The sequence below is a fragment of the Scyliorhinus torazame genome, chromosome 1 (assembly GCF_047496885.1).
Source record: "Scyliorhinus torazame isolate Kashiwa2021f chromosome 1, sScyTor2.1, whole genome shotgun sequence".
Classification (NCBI taxonomy): domain Eukaryota; kingdom Metazoa; phylum Chordata; class Chondrichthyes; order Carcharhiniformes; family Scyliorhinidae; genus Scyliorhinus; species Scyliorhinus torazame.
Window position 1 is genome coordinate 378761419 of NC_092707.1, and position 18375 is coordinate 378779793.

At 52.6% G+C, this 18375-nt stretch overlaps 1 protein-coding gene and 1 pseudogene across 3 annotated transcripts in view; one reads left to right on the forward strand and one right to left on the reverse strand.

Moving 5' to 3' along the window:
- Positions 1 to 18375, forward strand: part of LOC140426827 (arginase-1-like) — a 131314-nt gene that overhangs the window by 43672 nt on the left and 69267 nt on the right. The window lies entirely within an intron of this gene.
- Positions 12771 to 13414, reverse strand: LOC140429214 (COMM domain-containing protein 6 pseudogene; annotated as a pseudogene).

Genomic DNA, 18375 nt, shown 5'->3' on the forward strand with positions numbered 1-18375 from the left:
GTTTTGTATAATAAGGGGCTGTTTCTGTTTCTAAAGTTAACTTTGTTTCATGGGGAGCTAGGATTTTTTCCTACTGTTTGTTTACTGGGAAATGTGATGTTTTGAATATATATGTCCAAGCGGGGGAGCGGAGGGAGAACACTGGGGAGACAGTATGTTTGGCGCCATGGGCGGGAACTATCAGGTCAGCTAGGTTAACTGACTCACGGAAGCACAGTGGGGGTCGAGCAGGTGATAAGCTTGATATAGGGGGTTGGGCTGCTGGTGCTGTTGCTGGGGGGGAAGGGTGGGGGGGTGGCTGCTCTGCTGACGGGGGAGGAACTGTTACTAGGGGACAAATGGGAGGTCGGGGACGGTGGATGCCCGAGGGCGAGCCCGAGGAGGCAGGAGACGCAGGCGGAGGCCTAAAAAGGGTGATGGCTAGTCTTGGGGGGGGCGGGGTCTCGACCAGGCTGATTACTTGGAATGTCAGAGGGCTAAATGGGCCGGTCAAGAAGGCTTGCATGTTCGCACATTTGAGGGGACTGAAGGCGGAAGTGGCATTGTTACAAGAGACACATCTAAAGGTTACAGATCAGACTAGATTGAGGAAGGGGTGGGTTTGCCAGGTATTCCATTCAGGGCTGGATTCGAAGACCAGGGGGGTTGCGATCCTGATTAACAAACGGGTGGCATTTGAGGAAGGGAGAATTGTGTCAGTCACGGGGGGCAGGTACATAATGGTGAGTGGGATGCGGGTGGTACTCGTGAACGTATATGCTCCAAACTGGGCTGATGTGGAATTTATGAGGCGGGTGCTAGGTAAGATCCAGACCTAGAGTCAGAGAACTTGATCATGGGGGGAGATTTCAACGGTCATTGATCCAGAATTGGACCAGTCAAAAGCCAGTACAGGGAGGGTGCCAACCGCAGCAAAGGAATTGAAGGGATTTATGGAGCAGATGGGAGGAGTTTGGAGGTTTTGATGGCCAAGAACGAAGGAATTTTCTTTCTTCTCCCATGTCCACAAAGTATACTCTCGGATCGACTTTTTTGTTCTGAGCAGGTCTCTACTGCCAGGGGTGGCAGATACTGAGTACTCGGCAATCGCAGTGTCGGATCATGCCCCACATTGGGTGGATCTATGGGTTAGTATGGAGAGAGGACAACACCCGCTCTGGAGGATTGATGGGGGTTGCTAGTGGACGAGGCGGTCTGTGGGCGGGTGAACAAGCCCATCCAGAACTACCTGGAATTAAATTATACGGGGGAGGTCTCTGCAGCAACGGTGTGGGAAGCTTTGAAGGCAGTGATCAGAGGGGAATTAATCTCAATATGGACCCATAGAGAAAAGGTAGAACGAGCTGAGAGGGACAGGTTAGTTGGGAGGTGGCCAAGGAAATAGGGAGAGTAAAGAATAGAGGTGGGAACATGGTCCTGGACCCAGTGGGAGTGAATGAGGTATTTAAGAAGGTTTACAGTAAATTATACGAGTCGGAACCCCCGGCTGGTGTGGAGGGGATGATGCAGTTTTTGGGTCAGTTGAGGTTCCTGAGGGTGGAGGAGGAACTGGTGGAAGGGCTGGGAGCCACAATTGAAATTGAGGAAATAATGGAGGGGTTGGAGGGCATGCAGTCAGGCAAGGTCCCGGGGGCCGGATGGCTACTCGGCGGAATTCTATAAGAAGTGTTCGGAGATATTGAGCCCACTGCTGGTGAGGGCATTTAATGAAGCAAGAGAGAAGGGAGTCCTCCCCCTAACAATGTCGCAGGCCTCGATCTCATTGATTTTGAAATGGGAGAAGGATCCGGAGCAATGCGGGTCATACAGGGCAATCTCGCTACTGAATGTGGACGCCAAATTGCTGGCTAAGATTTTGGCCACAAGGATAGAGGATTGTGTCCCGGGGGTGATAGGGGGAGACCAGGCGGGATTTGTAAAAGGCAGACAACTCACGGCCAATGTTAGAAGGCTCTTATGATTATGATTCTCTCAGAAGGAGGGAAGATGGAGGTGGTGGACGCGATGGATGCGGAGAAGGCTTTTGATCGGGTGGAGTGGAACTACCTGTGGGAGGTGCTAGGACGGTTTGGGTTCGTTGAGGGCTTCATTGACTGGGTTTGGTTGCTGTATCAGGCACCGGTAGCGCATGAACCGGTTGAGGTCCGGTCATTTTAATCTACACCGAGGGACAAGACAAGAGTGTCCCCTCTCCCTGCTGCTGTTTGCTCTGGCCATAGAACCACTGGCCATGCTGTTAAGAGCTTCTCGGAACTGGAAAGGGCTGGTTCGGGGTGGGGGGGGGGGGTTTCGCTTTACGTGGTTGACTTGCTCCTGTACATCTCAGACCCGTTAGGGGGGATGGGGGAAATTATGTGGATCTTAGGGGAATTTGGCAAGTTTTCGAGGAATAAATTGAACATGCGGAAAAGCGAGATGTTCACAATCCACGCGAGATGGTAGCACTGTGGTTAGCACAGTTGCTTCACGGTTCCAGGGTCCCAGGTTCGATTCCCGGCTTGGGTCACTGTCTGTGCAGAGTCTGCACGTTCTCCCCGTGCCTCCATGGGTTTCCACCCAGTACTCCGGTTTCCTCCCATAGTCCAAAGATGTGCAGGTTAGGTGGATTGGCTATTCTGAATTGCCCTTAGTGTCCAAAAATGGTGGGGTGGGGTTGCTGGGATATGGTGGAAGTGTGGGGATAGGATGGAGGTATGGACTTGGGTAGAGGTATTGGGTTGGGTGGAGGTATGGGGTTGGGTAGGGTACTCTTTGCAAGGACCGGTGCAGACTCGATGGGCCGAATGGCCTCCTTCTACACTGTAAATTCTATGATCTATGATCTATGAGATGGCAGGAGAAGAGACTGGGAGAGCTGCCATTTAGAATGGCAGGAAGGAGCTTTCGATATCTGGGAATCCAGGTGGCTCAGGAATGGGAGGCATTACACAAGTTAAACCTATCCCAGTTGGTAGGACAAATGAAAGAAGACTTTAAGAGGTGGGGCATGCTCCCGCTATCACTGGCGGGAGGGTGCAGACCGTGAAAATGACGGTCCTCCCCAGATTCCTGTTTCTCTTTCAGTACCTCCCCATCTTCATCCCGAGGGTCTTTTTTAAATGAGTGAATAAGGTGATTTGGGGCTTTGGGTGGGCGGGTAAAAGCCGGCGAGTGAAGAAAGTGTTGTTGGAGATTAGTCGGGGGGAGGATGGGTTGGCATTGCTGAACTTCTGTAACTACTACTGGGCAGCTTATATAGCCATGATTAGGAAGTGGGTGGGTGGGGGGTTTTGTGGGAACAAGTGGAGGCGGCATTGTGTAAAAACACAAGTTTGGGGGCACTGATAACGACACCCCTTCCGCTCTCGCCGGCCCAATACTCCGCAAGAACGGTCATTGTGGTGGCCCTGAGAATCTGGGGGAAGTGGAGGAGATATAAGAGAGTGTAGCGAGCATCGGTTTGGACCCCGATCTACAATAACCATCGGTTTGTACCAGGTAGGCTGGATGGTGGGTTCCGGAGATGGCAGAGGGCAGGAATTGGGAGGATGGGAGATCTATTTATAGACCAGAGCTTCCCCAGCTTGAAAGTTTTGGAGGATAAATTTGAATTGCTGGCAGGGAAAGGGTTTAGATATCTGCAGGTACGAGATTTTTTGAGAAGGCAGGTACCAACCTTCCCGCTGCTGCCGCCACGGGGGATACAGGACAGGGTAGTTTCTAGAATATGGATGGGAGAGGGGAAGATATCATATCTACCAAGAACTTATGGAGTCGGAGGAACTCCGATAAAGGACCTAAAGAGCAAGTGGGAAGATGAGCTAGGGGGAGATTTCGAGGCGGGTCTGTGGGCGGATGCCTTAAGCAGGGTTAACACAGCCTCATCATGTGCCAGGCTTAGCCTGATACAGTTCAAGGTAGTCCACCGGCCACTCATGATGGTGGCCCGGATTAGCAAGTTCTTTGGGGTAGAGGACAGGTGTACGAGGTGCGCTGGAATCCGGCGAATCACGTCCACATGTTTTGGGCATGCCCGAAGCTGAGAGGGTTTTGGCAGGAGTTCGCTAAGGCAATGCCCACGGTACTAAAAACACGTGTGGTGCTGAGTCCAGAGGTGGCAATCTTTGGAGTGTCGGAAGAGCCGAGAGTTCGGAGGGTGAAAGACGTCTTGGCCTTTGCCTCCCTGGTAGTCCGGAGATGGATCTTATTAATGTGGAGGGACTCGAAGCCTCCGAAATTAGAGACCTGGGTTAGTGACATGGCTGGGTTTCTCAGTCTCGAGAAAATAAAGTTCTCCCAAAGAGGATCAATGGAGGGTTCACCCGGTGGTAGTAGCCGTTCGTCGACCTTCTCGGGGAAAATTAAAATGTCAGCAGAAGCAGAAATCCAAAAGGCGGGGGGGGCTAGACTATTGTTGTATTAGTGGGCGTGTGAAGAATGTGATGGGGATGGAAATGTTTATTGTACCATTTTTATGTTGCTGTTATTATTATTATGAAAATTACAAATACCCTAATAAAAATATTTTTTTTAAAAGAAATACTTTCTGATGAGGATGCGCACGAGATGGCACCCGCTGGGAAGCTGATCGTTTTTGCCTTTTTTCTGGCACCTTTTACTTCTGAAGAACTCTTGTAATTTAGCAGGATAGAGTTTTCCCTTCTCTGATACGCCCAAGGCAAAGCCAAGAAGAAATTGAGCCTAAATCCGTCAACTGATTCTGAGTGATCTGGGGTCATCTGGTGATAAGATGGCGGGGTGGCTTTTTCCTCTTCAACAACTCCACTAATGGCTGAGGCTCTCACCAGCATTTTGGCAATCGAGCTCGATAAACACCAGCAAAGCTTGTGGGTGTATCTTAAAAGATCAATTGAAGAGGCCTTGGACTCCATTGTTTGACTCTTGAAAACACAAGTATGACCATCAAAGCTCATTTTCCAGAGCCGGGGGGGAATAGCTGGGGGGTGGGGTTTGCGTCCAGAATATGCACCATGGAGTCGCGGTGCCCCCATAGGACCAGTGTGGCTGGGCATGGACTGCCATTGCTGCGGCCTGCAAGGCAGCCATTTGGCTGTGCGCCCCGCTGACTGGCACACCGCAGCTACAGTCCCAACAGGTGCCCAATCTGGATGAACCTCACCTGTAGGCCCTGACACACCCATGCCACAAAGCATGGTGGTAGCACCCATCTGCCCACAACCTAGCGCCTCCCCGCTGGTGGGGTATCACCGGCATAGATCCCATCATCTCTTCCTCCCTTGGGGTACCCGATGGCCCCTGGGATACTCATTAGGACGTGCGTGCGGTTGGAAAAAGCCCCGGGGGCTCCCCCGCCACTTGCCGCTGCCAGTCCTGGAGGCCCAGTCCCGTCTCGACCAGGGCTTCCATGTTCATGGTCATGGAGCAGAGGGACAAGGCCACATTTCTCTGGGACTGTGCCAATGCCCTTGACGCTTGAGGCTATGACCCTTTGTGACTGGGCCAAGCTGTGGAACGCCACCGCAATGTCCATGTGGCCCTGGTACAAGGCTGACTGTGACAATGCCGCCCTGTCTCATGCCCCAGGACTTGGAACATCTTGACGCACAACGGTTACGTTTGCACCGAAGGCCTTCACCACCGACACCAACTTTGCGCTCATGGTCTGGGTGGCACCATCTCCTGCTCCTGCAGATGGCTGGACTCCTTCAACTGCACCTGCAGTTGTTGGATGGTTGCTGACACCCCTTCCTGTAGTCTCCAGCTCTGCAACTGCATCCCCAACATTTATGGCATCGCCCTTTCCAGAAGCGCAAGATCTGCCTGGACGGCAGCTAGCCCCTGGGGTCAGGCCACCATTCAACTGTCCACCACTCGGGGATTCCTACCTCCACCTGGTACCAATGCATATGTGGGGTGCGCACCAGATAGTGTCCCAGGAGGCTCTTCATTATAATGCCCAACCCAGATGAGTGGAGGGTTCCGGTGACAGCAGTGACGAACAGTCGGTTTCATATCCGCACATCTACTCTGGGGTGTTACGGGGTTGCGGCTGGGGAGGGGGATGTCACCAGCAGGTCCTGCCTTAGAACATAAGAACTAGGAGCAGGAGTAGGCCATCTGGCCCCTCGAGCCTGCTCCACCATTCAATGAGATCATGGCTGATCTTTTGTGGACTCAGCTCCACTTTCCGGCCCGAACACCATAACCCTTTCTCCCTTTATTCTTCAAAAAACTATCTATCTTTATCTTAAAAACATTTAATGAAGGAGCCTCTACTGCTTCACTGGGCAAGGAATTCCATAGATTCACAACTCTTTGGGTGAAGAAGTTCCTCCTAAACTCAGTCCTAAATCTACTTCCCCTTATTTTGAGGCTATGCCCCCTAGTTCTGCTTTCACCCGCCAGTGGAAACAACCTGCCCGCATCTATACTATCTATTCCTTTCATAATCTTATATGTTTCTATAAGATCCCCCCTCATCCTTCTAAATTCCAACGAGTACAGTCCCAGTCTACTCAACCTCTCCTCGTAATCCAACCCCTTCAGCTCTGGGATTAACCGAGTGAATCTCCTCTGCACACCCTCCAGTGCCAGTACGTCCTTTCTCAAGTAAGGAGACCAAAACTGAACACAATACTCCAGGTGTGGCCTCACTAACACCTTATACAATTGCAGCAGAACCTCCCTAGTCTTAAACTCCATCCCTCTAGCAATGAAGGACAAAATACCATTTGCCTTCTTAATCACCTGTTGCACCTGAAAACCAACAATTTGCGACTCATGCACTAGCACACCCAGGTCTCTCTGCACAGCAGCATGTTTTAATATTTTATCATTTAAATAATAATCCCTTTTGCTGTTATTCCTACCAAAATGGATAACCTCACATTTGTCAACATTGTATTCCATCTGCCAGACACTAGCCCATTCACTTAGCCTATCTAAATCCCTCTGCAGACTTCCAGTATCCTCTGCACTTTCTGCTTTACCACTTATCTTAGTCTGCAAACAAGTACCACTTGTCTGCAAACTTGGACACATTGCCCTTGGTCCCCAACTCCAAATCATCTATGTAAATTGTGAACAGTTGTGGGCCCAACACTGATCCCTGAGGGACACCACTAGCTACTGATTGCCAACCAGAGAAACACCCATTAATCCCCACTCTTTGCTTTCTATTAATTAACCAATCCTCTATCCATGCTACTACTTTCCCCTTAATGCCATGCATCTTTATCTTATGCAACAACCTTTTGTGTGGCACCTTGTCAAAGGCTTTCTGGAAATCCAGATATACCACATCCATTGGCTCCCCATTATCTACCGCACTGTTAATGTCCTCAAAAAATTCCACTAAATTAGTTAGGCACGACCTGCCCTTTATGAACCCATGCTGCGTCTGCCCAATGGGACAATTTCCATCCGGATGCCTCGCTATTTCTTCCTTGATGATAGATTCCAGCATCTTCCCTACTACCGAAGTTAAGCTCACTGGCCTATAATTACCCGCTTTCTGCCTACCTCCTTTTTAAACAGTGGTGTCACGTTTGCTAATTTCCAATCCGCCGGGACCACCCCAGAGTCCAGTGAATTTTGGTAAATTATCACTAGTGCATTTGCAATTTCCCTAGCCATCCCTTTTAGCACTCTGGGATGCATTCCATCCTTGTCTTGTCACTAGGTAAGCCGTGGGATTGTGGCTGGAGGTGGGGGAACCCAGGTGGACCCCCCTTGTTGCCAGCTGATCCTGCGAGACTTGGGCGGAATTCTCCGTTGGCCGATTCCGAAATCGCGAAACGCGATTGGGCGGAGAATCAGTTACGCCGCCAAAATTGTGGGGTGTGGGGGCATTTGACATCAAATCGCAATTCTCCGTCACCTCAACAGTGGTGTCAATGCGTACCGGAGCGCATGTACAGTAAACACCGTTCGCATATCATTAGAGTGCCCGACCCAATATTCACCGTGGCCTCCGTGATTCTCCTACTCCGGTGGGCCGAGTTCCCATCGGTGCTGTTCACTTGTGCTTTTAAAAATCGTGGCTTCAGGAAGCAAAGTATCGTACACACCCTGTCTGCACCAATGGTGCCGAGTTGGAAATGGTTGACAGCGTCAAATTCCTGGGTGTGCACATCGCCAACAATCTGTCCTGGTCCACCCACGTCGACGCTACATGCAAGGAGGCACAACAACGCCTACACTCTCAGGAAACTAAGGAAATTCGGCATGCCCACATTGACTCTTACCAACCTTTACAGAAGCACCATAGAAAGCATCCTACCTGGTTGCATCACAGCCTGGTATGACAACTGCTCGGCCCAAGACCGTAAGAAGCAGAGAGTCATGAACACAGCCCAATCCATCACATGAACCCGCCTCTCATCCATTGACTTTGTCTACACCTCCCGCTGCATTGGGAAAGCGGGCAGCATAATTAAAGAACCCTCCCACCCGGCTTACTCACTCTTCCAACTTCTTCCTTCGGGCCGGAGATACAAAAGCCAGCCAGCGATCCCCAGGGGGCCACGATGCTACTTTTGCGGCCAGCAAAAACACCCCCGCCAACGCTGCCCGGTCTGCGCTGCCCTTTGTAAGGCCTGCGGGAAGAAGGGACACTCCGCTGCGGTGTGCCAGGCCCGCTCAGCGGCCGCGGTCGCCCCCACCCCACCCCCTGTCACGGACAATGGGCGCCGCCATCGTCCTCTCCTCCCCAAGCCATGTGCGACCAATGGGCGCCGCCATCTTGCTCCACCCCCGCAACGTGCGTTCCATGGGCGGCGCCATTTTGTAACCCCCAGGATCTCCGGGCGCCGCCATCTTGTCCACCCCGCAGCTCATGGACACCAATGGCGTTCCAGGACCTCAACTCAACCACCGCCTCACTACCCGACGACCAACCACGGCTTGCCTCCATGGCAATCGACCAGTCTCGACCACATAATCTGACCAATGCATCCACCAGCCTAAAAGTCAACGGCCATGTGACCTCCTGCCTACTGGACTCCGGGAGCACCGAGAGCTTTGTACACCCAAATACGGTAAGGCGCTGCTCCCTTAAGGTACACCCTACCAATCAAAAAATCTCCCTGGCCTCCGGATCCCATCGCATAGCGATCCGGGAGTACTGCACGGTCACGCTCACGGTCCAAGGCGTAGAGTTCCACGGCTTTCGCCTCTACATCCTCCCTAACCTCTGCGCTGCACTTATCCTCGGCCTGGACTTCCAGTGCAACCTCCAGAGCCTGACCCTTAAATTCGCCGGACCCTTACCACCCCTCACTGTGTGCGGCCTCGCGACCCTAAAGGTCGATCCTCCTTCCCTCTTTGCCAATCTAACTCCAGATTGCAAACCCGTCACCATCAGGAGCAGACGGTACAGCACCCAGGACAGGACCTTTATCAGGTCCGAGGTCCAGCGGCTGCTTCGGGAAGGCATCATCGAGGCCAGCAACAGCCCCTGGAAAGCTCAAGTGGTAGTGGTTAAATCTGGGGAGAAAAACCGAATGGTCGTGGACTACAGCCAGACCATCAACAGGTACACGCAGCTCGACGGGTACTCCCTCCCACGCATATCTGACATGGTTAACCAGATTGCACAGTACCGAGTCTTCTCAATGGTGGACCTGAAATCCGCTTACCAGCAGCTCCCCATCCGTAAATCGGACCGTCCATACACTGCCTTTGAGGCAGACGGCCGGCTATATCACTTCCTTAGGGTCCCCTTCGGCGTCACCAACGGGGTTTCGGTCTTCCAAAGGGAGATGGACCAAATAGTCGACCGGTACGGTTTGCGAGCCACGTTTCTGTACCTAGACAATGTGACCATCTGCGGCCATGACCAGCAGGACCACGATGCCAACCTCGATAAATTCCTCCGCACCGCCACTCTCCTGAACCTCACCTACAACAAGGAGAAGTGTGTATTCCGTACAAACCGCTTAGCCATCCTCGGCTACGTGGTCCAGAATGGAGTTCTGGGCCCGATCCCGACCGCATGCCGGGATCTCTGCATGAACAGGCCTCTGCCCGGATCAGAGCTGATATTGCCAAAGCTGGAATGCACGCTGTAGACAAAACACTTCCCTTCCAAGTAGAAAGCGACGCATTGGACGTCGCCCTTGCCGGCACCCTCAATCAGGCAGGCAGGCCCATGGCATTCTTTTCCCGCACCCTCCATGCCTCTGAAATTCAGCACTCGTCTGTCAAAAAAGAGGCCCAGGCTATCGTTGAGGCTGTGCGACATTGGAGGCATTACCTGGCCAGCAGGAGATTTACTGTTCTCACTGACCAACGGTCGGTAGCCTTCATGTTCAACAACACACAGCGGGGCAAGATCAAAAATGGTAACATCTTGCGGTGGAGGATTGAGCTCTCCACCTATAATTACGAGATTAAGTATCGCCCTGGCAAACTCAACGAGCCCCAGACGCCCTATCCCGAGGTACATGTGCCAGCGCACAAGTAGACCGACTCCGGACCCTGCACAACAGCCTTTGTCACCCAGGGGTCACTCGGTGTACCATTTCATTAAGGCACAAAATTTGCCCTACTCCGTCGAGGAAGTAAGGACAATCACCAGGGACTGCCAGGTCTGTACGGAGTGCAAGCCGCACTTCTACCGGCCGGACCGCGCGCGCCTGGTGAAGGCCTCCCGCCCCTTTGAACGTCTCAGCGTGGATTTCAAAGGCCTCCTCCCCTCCTCCGATCGACACACATATTTCCTCAGTGTGATCGATGAATACTCCCGGTTTCCCTTCGCCATCCCATGCCCTGACATGACGTTTGCCACCGTCATTAAAGCCCTTAATTCTATCTTCACTCTGTTCAGCTTCCCCGCCTACATCCACAGTGACAGGGGATCCTCATTCATGAGTGATGAGCTACATCAGTTCCTGCTCAGCAGGGGTATCGCCTCCAGCAGAACGACGAGCTACAACCCCCGGGGAAACGGACAGATAGAAAGGGAGAATGGGACAGTATGGAGGGCCGTCCAGCTGGCCCTGCGGTCCAGAAATCTCCCGGCCTCCCGCTGGCAGGAGGTCCTCCCTGATGCACTACATTCCATTCGCTCATTACTCTGCACTGCTACTAACAATACACCGCATGAACGTCTTTTTGCCTTCCCCAGGAAGTCACATCCGGGGTATCGCTCCCAACTTGGCTTACAGCTCCGGAAACTGTGCTTCTCCGTAAACATGGCGGATCCGTTGGTGGAGAGGGTGCACCTACTCCACGCAAACCCACAGTGCGCCTACGTGGCGTTCCCCGACTGCCGCCAGGATACCGTCTCCCTCAGGGATCTGGCACCAGCAGGTTCCTCCCCCACACCACCCCCGGCGCCACCCCCCCTCCCCCACCGCTCCCATCACCCCCCCTAGGACCGTCCGTCCTCCCCCTGCCCACGCCCGTCGATGAAGAGGATTTCGGCACGTTCCCGGAGTCAACTTCGACCACGACAGCACCAACATCGCTGTCACCACTTCGCCGATCTCAAAGGACCATCAAGGCACCGGACCGGCTGAACCTCTGACCGGCCCGCCGGATGCCAAGAGACATTTTTTTTGCTGCTCTGTAAATATTAAAATTTCTAATTGTATATAGTTATCCACCACATCCGCCGGACTCAATTTCAACAGGGGGTGAATGTGGTAAACCACTGTGTTCTGATATTAGAGGTTGTACGGTAGAACCTGCACTATAGGTTCACCTGTGGCCCCTGCATGCTAGCTCCGCCCAGGAGGCGGGGTATAAATATGCGTGGCCTCCAGCTCGCAGCCATTTTGCCAGCTGCTGTGGGAGGCCACACATCTGATATTAATAAAGCCTCAGGTTGGATTCAACTTCGTCTCCAGTCAAATTGATCGTGCCCCACATTGCGTATATATGTTTGCCCTATGTTTGTTCTCCGTGTATGGAATGATCTGTCTGGACTGTATGCAGAACAATACTTTTCACTGTACCTCGGTACACGTGATAATGAACAAATCGAAATCGTGGCTGCTGAGGGAAAGAGAGGAGGTAGGACACAAAGAGGAGCGACTGCAGGTTGCCGGACCGGACACTGGCCAGGCTAGATGGGGTGGGGGACCTTGCCAGGGCCGAGGGAGGGGGGATGATGGGGGGAATGGGCTGAGTGGCTGGGGTGACCCTCCACGGAACTGGGGCTGTGCTCAGGTACGGACCACCATTATTGCGGCCGACATGTTGCACACCCACTGACCACTCACCTTGGCTCCTGATTCTGCAGAGTGACCCTAGCTATATGGGTGCCCCCACTCCTCCACCCCATCCTCTGGCACACCTCCCACTCCACCCACCAGCTGCCACCCACCGGTGGCCCGCCTAGGGCAATAGCCACAGTAGCCCCTACTATGCATTGCATACCCCTGGCGAGGGCAGTGCCAGCTGACAGTACCCCGGCATCATGGACAGGTGCCAGGGCCAGAGGCCCCACAGTGCCACCACCGACGGGACCAGGGGTGTGGGGCTTGGGGAGACATGCGGGGGCAGAGTCCGCAGTGCCAACCGGGGCCACCATGTAGCCCGTTAGACCTGGTTAGTCAAAGGGATATGCACCATGCTAACATTTTGGTTTTTTTCCTTTTACAACAAAAGTAGTGCATTTATTAATATTCAACAACTGGAAAGCAATAGGCGGTGGAGGGAAAAACATATAATCCAAATAAGTGGATCAAAACCGATTGCAGTTATTTTCTCATTTCTTGTGGAACTACCTCCTTCCCTTCTGTGAAGTGGAAGTAGAATCAAGGCTTGTCGAAACGGGGTGCGTTTCAGTTCAGATGCACACTTCACACCATTTCAAGAGCTGTAACCACTTCCCGGAACTGCTTGGAAAAATTCCGAAACTGAGGGGTGGTCATTTCGAACGATCTGTTGATTATTTCTGTAGGGGGATCAGCTACTTTCAGCATCATGGTTACATAGGGTGGTTTAGGGATCTACAGCTGTCAGAGCTGATGGCCATTCCCAGCTTCCACTGCAAGTCCACGAGCTGTCCAACGGTGAGCATGTGAGTGGCAGCTTCTGGTGTCATAATTAGCGCACCCTGTTCAGTCCACACATGGTGAATAACCTGAAGCGCTTGCTTGGACCAAGTATTGCTGCTGTCTGCTAGCTTCACTATTATATCTTCAGCTGACATTTTACTCTGCGCCGCCGACCTGAAAAACAAGGAGGTAACATGAATCAGCTGCTTTGTAGCTTCTAAATCCAGTTCAACACCCGCAGCCTGAAGTCTTTCAGTCAGTTCAAGTGAGTTCACACCAGGGGTTTTGCATTCTAGGTGTAATATGATCGGCTGGCACACCTCTGCAAACAAATCTTGGGTTAGTTTTTTAATGCTTTCAATGGTGTTGTCAAAACAAGACCAGCCCGCAGCCAGCTGCAGCTGAGCACCGGCCATGTCCAACAGCAGCAGCGCTTCCCGCACCATACTAACATGTCGGCCATAAAGTATTCTCCAGTATGATACTGGGGGGGGTCGCCCACATCATGGTGGCCTGCTGCGTCCTCCGCAACATCACATATCAGAGGGGCAACGTGCTGGAAAAGGATGAACACCAGCCCTCGTCCGACGAGGAAGATGCAGGGGAGGGCAGGGATGGCAGGACATGGAACCAGGCAGGCACGGGAGGCCACACGACATGTGCGTCAGGGCCAACACACACGGGATGCTCTGATCGCATCCAGGCTGACCGACTGAGGGGGGAAGGGGGGGCACTGGCCATGGGCATGGCCACCACATCCCACTCCCACAGTTCCCCACCCCCTCCCCCAACCATGCAACCCCCTCTGTGATACATACTTGACGCATTATGGGGTGCGAGCCATGGGTTGGCGGTAACACTGGGTCTGGTCCATGGGATCGAGGATGGTGAAAACCCGCTCTGTAATGAGCTCTAGTGCTCCACTTCATTTGACAACGTCTGACCCCTGCCTACGGTAGCGCTTTCCAACGTCTACCTGGGTGTTCCTTGCACGTGAGCTGGCCATTCCATCACATTGTCCCATCGGATCCCTGAGGTGATGGTGCTGGTGACGGCTTTGGGGGGGGGGGGGGGGGGGTGGTGGGTGGGTGATCAACGTCCGCCATTCCACATACACTCCCCCACACCCTTTGCCCTTTGTGGCTAGCCAAGACCAGCCAACCTCTCATACCCATCTGACAGAGCACCAAGGCAGGTTGTAACAGTGTTACCAGGTACTTAATGTGCACAATTACTTATAGATACGTGCCCTAGCCCCTATAAATAAACTGTGCCCTGCACCTGTGCCAACTTAACTGCTGTCTAACTTTCTGGCCTTACAGGCCAGAACACTACGTCTATGTGGATCCACAGACGGTACATCAAGAGTGAAGGCGGCCTGCTGTGATGCCTACCCTGCGACCTGGGTTCTGTTGGCGGCAGTATTCTGGGGTAACCAGGCCTGCATGGGCCCGGCTGCTGCTCAGGTGTCCTAGGTGGTGTGGTGCTGCCCAGTTCTGCCTGCTGCCCACCAGATGCGCCAGGGACAGGAGGGGGGAGTCCGAGATGCTGCGGTGTTCCGGCACCTCCCCTGCGGGAGTCGCCAGCACGGGCCCCATCACCTCCTCCTCCCTTGGGGTGCCCGATGGCCCCCAGCTACTCCACGGGATGGGGTGCGAGCAGCGCTAACCCCTGCGTCTTCCACCACCACCTGGGCGCTTCTCTGTCTTGACCAGGGTCTGCATGCTGGCGGCCCTGCACAGGGAGTGGACCATCGCCTCTTCACTAAAGTGTCATCCCCGGACTCGAGCTCTGGGGTGTCTTGGGTCACATGAATATGGCACCCGTTCATGCTGCTCTGCTCATTACTGTTCGGCACATGGGAGGTTCTGGCTGTGACACTGGCTGTAGGCGGGGAGCACCAGATGGACTCGCCCCAGCACCAGCAGGTCGTGCAAGACACAAGACAAGGCGCATGATTAGACTGCGGGCCGGGGTACAGTGGGGGTAAGGTTAGGGGTAAAGGTGGTGTAGGGGTGAGGCTGGTGTGGGGGTGATGGTGAGGGTGGTGTGGGGGTAAGGCTAGTTGGGATGATGTTGACACATATGTCATGGTGAACCGCAACAGCGGGGTCTCTCTTCCTTGCCCGCAGCCGATTTCCACCCCGGCGACCTCCCTTTCTTCTGGGCTGTCGACCACGTCCAGGGTCCTCTGCTCAGCCATGGTGAGGAGTCACAGATCCGGCGGTCCCCCTCCAGTTTTCTCCTGTTCTTGCTGTTGTGGGCGGGGGGGACAAACAACGACAGTGTTGGAGAGGTCTGACGCATGCAGCACAGGGAGTGGGTAGTTGGTGGCCTCAGTGACCAGGGCACGCATCCATGGCGGTCGGTATGGGTGCCAACATGTGCAGGGTGGAGCTTCTGATGTCCTCAGGGAGTGTGGGACGAGGGTTCATGCTGGGGCACAATGTTGCCTACTCACCCTGACCGCCCTGAGGAGGTTGTGCAATTTTTTATGGCACTGCAGGCCGGTCTGGATGATGTTGCTGGTGGTGCTGTCCATCTCTGCCACCTGCGCTCAGACATGGCGAATGGCGGCGACTGGCAGCGTCCTTTCCAGGCTGTGGTACAGGGTGACCTGTCTCACCTCCACCGCGTTGTGCAGGGTCTCCAGCTCGGCGTCCATAAATCGTGGGACTGCGCCTCTTGTTGGCTGGGATGTTGTGTTTGAGGAGTGAGGTGTGTAGATGCGGCTGCAGCTTGTCAGCCTCCTGAGTGTCACTTGCGAATCTGGAAAATCCGGCATCATTTCCCAATGGAATCGATTGTTCCACGTGGCGCAGACACTAGCCCCTCACAGTCGCGGAATCAGTCCAGGTCCGGCAGTAGTTTTGTTGTCGTGGAAGTCCACAAATCCTGCGCTGGCGTCAACACTTCGTCTCAGGACAGAAAATCTCGCCTCGCATCTCTGTATTACATGAAATATTAGTTCTAGATTATGAGCTCAAGTCTCTGGAGTGGAACTTGAATTCAGAGACCTAGAGGAGAGAATGCTACCATTGACTCAAGTCTGCTGATCAGGCCTGATAATCAAAATTGTCCATGTCTGGGGGAATCTTGTTGTCTTATCCCAACAACAGTTAACATTTTAAAACATGGATAAGCTTTACATTATGCTATTATTAAAAAAAACAAAGAATTATACTTAATATAATAAACATCTTCTAAATGCCTCAGTATTAATAAATAAAGTGCTTGCATTCCTAAGTTATTTGTGTTTCTTTTTTGCAGCCAGCCTTTTGAGGCAGCTGGTCGTAGAGTTAAAATATTCAATTCTTCTATCTCAGTTTACACAGGCTTTCTGGCATTTGAACTTTAATTTCCCTGACATTACCATAGCTATGCTGGATGTCAGAAACCAATGGATATTCCTACCATCCATTGTTACTATGTCACTGGCTTCTAATGTACTCCTACTATCCTGTGCCTGGAATCTCTTATTGCTGAAAATGATGGAAAATAAGTCATCGCTAATTGTAACCATTGGAATCGAAGATCATGAGTTACTAAAGTCCATATTAACTAAACTTTCTAATTGGGCGGGCTTCTCCGATTGCTGACGCCGAAATCGCGTTCGCCTATCAGCTGGAGAATGCCCGTTTGTGCCGAAATCGGGGGCGGTGGTGCTTTTGCGATGCTCCGCCCCCCTCAAAAACGTTGGGTTGGCCCCAGGACATCACCTGAGGCCCTCCCCCAATGCTCCGCCCCCGGCGGGCCAAGTTCCCGAGGGCGTGGACCTCTTGTGGTATTTTTTTTGTGGAGCCTGCGTGTCGGCTGCAGACTGTGTCCAATGCCACCACAGTTGGGGGGGGGGGGGGGGCGTGCCGCTGGACGGGGGGCGGGGGGGGGAGGCTTTGGCGAGGGCTGGGGTGTCTGGTGGGGGGGTGGTCCAGGGGTGGCGAGGGGGGTTACTGGGATCATTATTTGGCAGGCTGGCTCCGTGCGCGGTGAAGCCTGGATATCAAGGGATGTACAGCATTGGATAAGGAGAAAAAGGGAAGCTTATGGCAGATATCGAGGGTTCAAAACAGCAGAAGCCCAAGAGACGTATAGAATGTGCAAGAGGGCACTTCAGAAGAAAATGAGGAGAGCAAAAAGGGACATGAAACGATACTGGCAGGTAAAATAAAGGGAAATTCTAAGTTGTTTTCCAAGTACATTAAGGGTAAAAGGATAAGTAGGCCCATTAAGTACCACAGTGGTAATTTGTATGTGGAGTCGGAGGATGTAGGTAGGGTTCTAAATCAATACTTTGTGTCAGTGTTCACTCATGAGAAGGACAGTGTGGGTATAGAAATCAAGGAGAAGGACTGTGATAAAATTAAAGAGTTTAACATAGACAGAGAAGAGGTTCTGAGTGGTCTGGCAGGCTTAAGGTTAGACAAATCTCCAGGGCCAGATGAAATATATCCCAGGCTGCCGAGTGAGGCAAAGGAGGAAATATCAGGAGCGTGGCAATAATTTTCAATCCCTCTCAGGCCACAGGAGAGGTGCTGAAGGACTGGAGGATAGGCAATTTGGTACCATTATTCAAGGAGGGAGGAAAGGAAGGGCAGCACGGCGGTGCAGTGGTTAGCATTGCTGCCTCACAGCGCCGAGTTCCTAGGTTCGGTCCCGGCTCTGGGTTACTGTCCGTGTGGAGTTTGCACATTCTCCCCGTGTTTGAGTGGGGCTTTCAGCCCCACAACCCAAAAGATGTGCGGGTTAGGTGGATTGGCCATGCTAAATTGCCCCTTAAATTAGAAAAAATGAATTGGGTACACTAAATTTATTTTTAAAAAATTTTAAACCTCAGTGGTGGGGAAACTATTGGAAGCAATTCTGAGAGTCAGAATTAATCTGCATTTGGAGAGGAAGGTATTAATCAAGAACAGTCAGCATGGTTTTGTTAAAAGGAAGTCATGTCTGACCAACTGGATTGAGTTTCTCGAAGAGGTGACCAGGTGTGTAGATGAGGGAAATGCATTTGACGTAATCTACTTGGACTTCAGCAAGGCTTTTGATAAGGTCCCACATGGGAGATTGATAGCGAAGGTAAGAGCCCATGAGATCCAAGGAAATTTGGCAAATTGGATCCAACATTGGCTGAGTGGCAAGAAGCAGAAGGTGATGGCAGTATGGTGGCACAGTGACTAGCACTGCGCCCTCACAGCTCTAGGGACCCGGGTTCAATTTTAGTTCTGGCAGTGCCTACTAATGCTCTGGCATTGCCAAGATTGGCCGGCAGCTCTCTGGAGCGGGGCTTCCTCCCACTGAGGGGCAGACGTTCCATTCTCAACTACTTTAGCCAACCTACAGTGTGTTATGACTATGGGGCAGGCTTCTTCTGGTTCCCAACCCCCACCCCGCCAGCACACTTTATAAAATG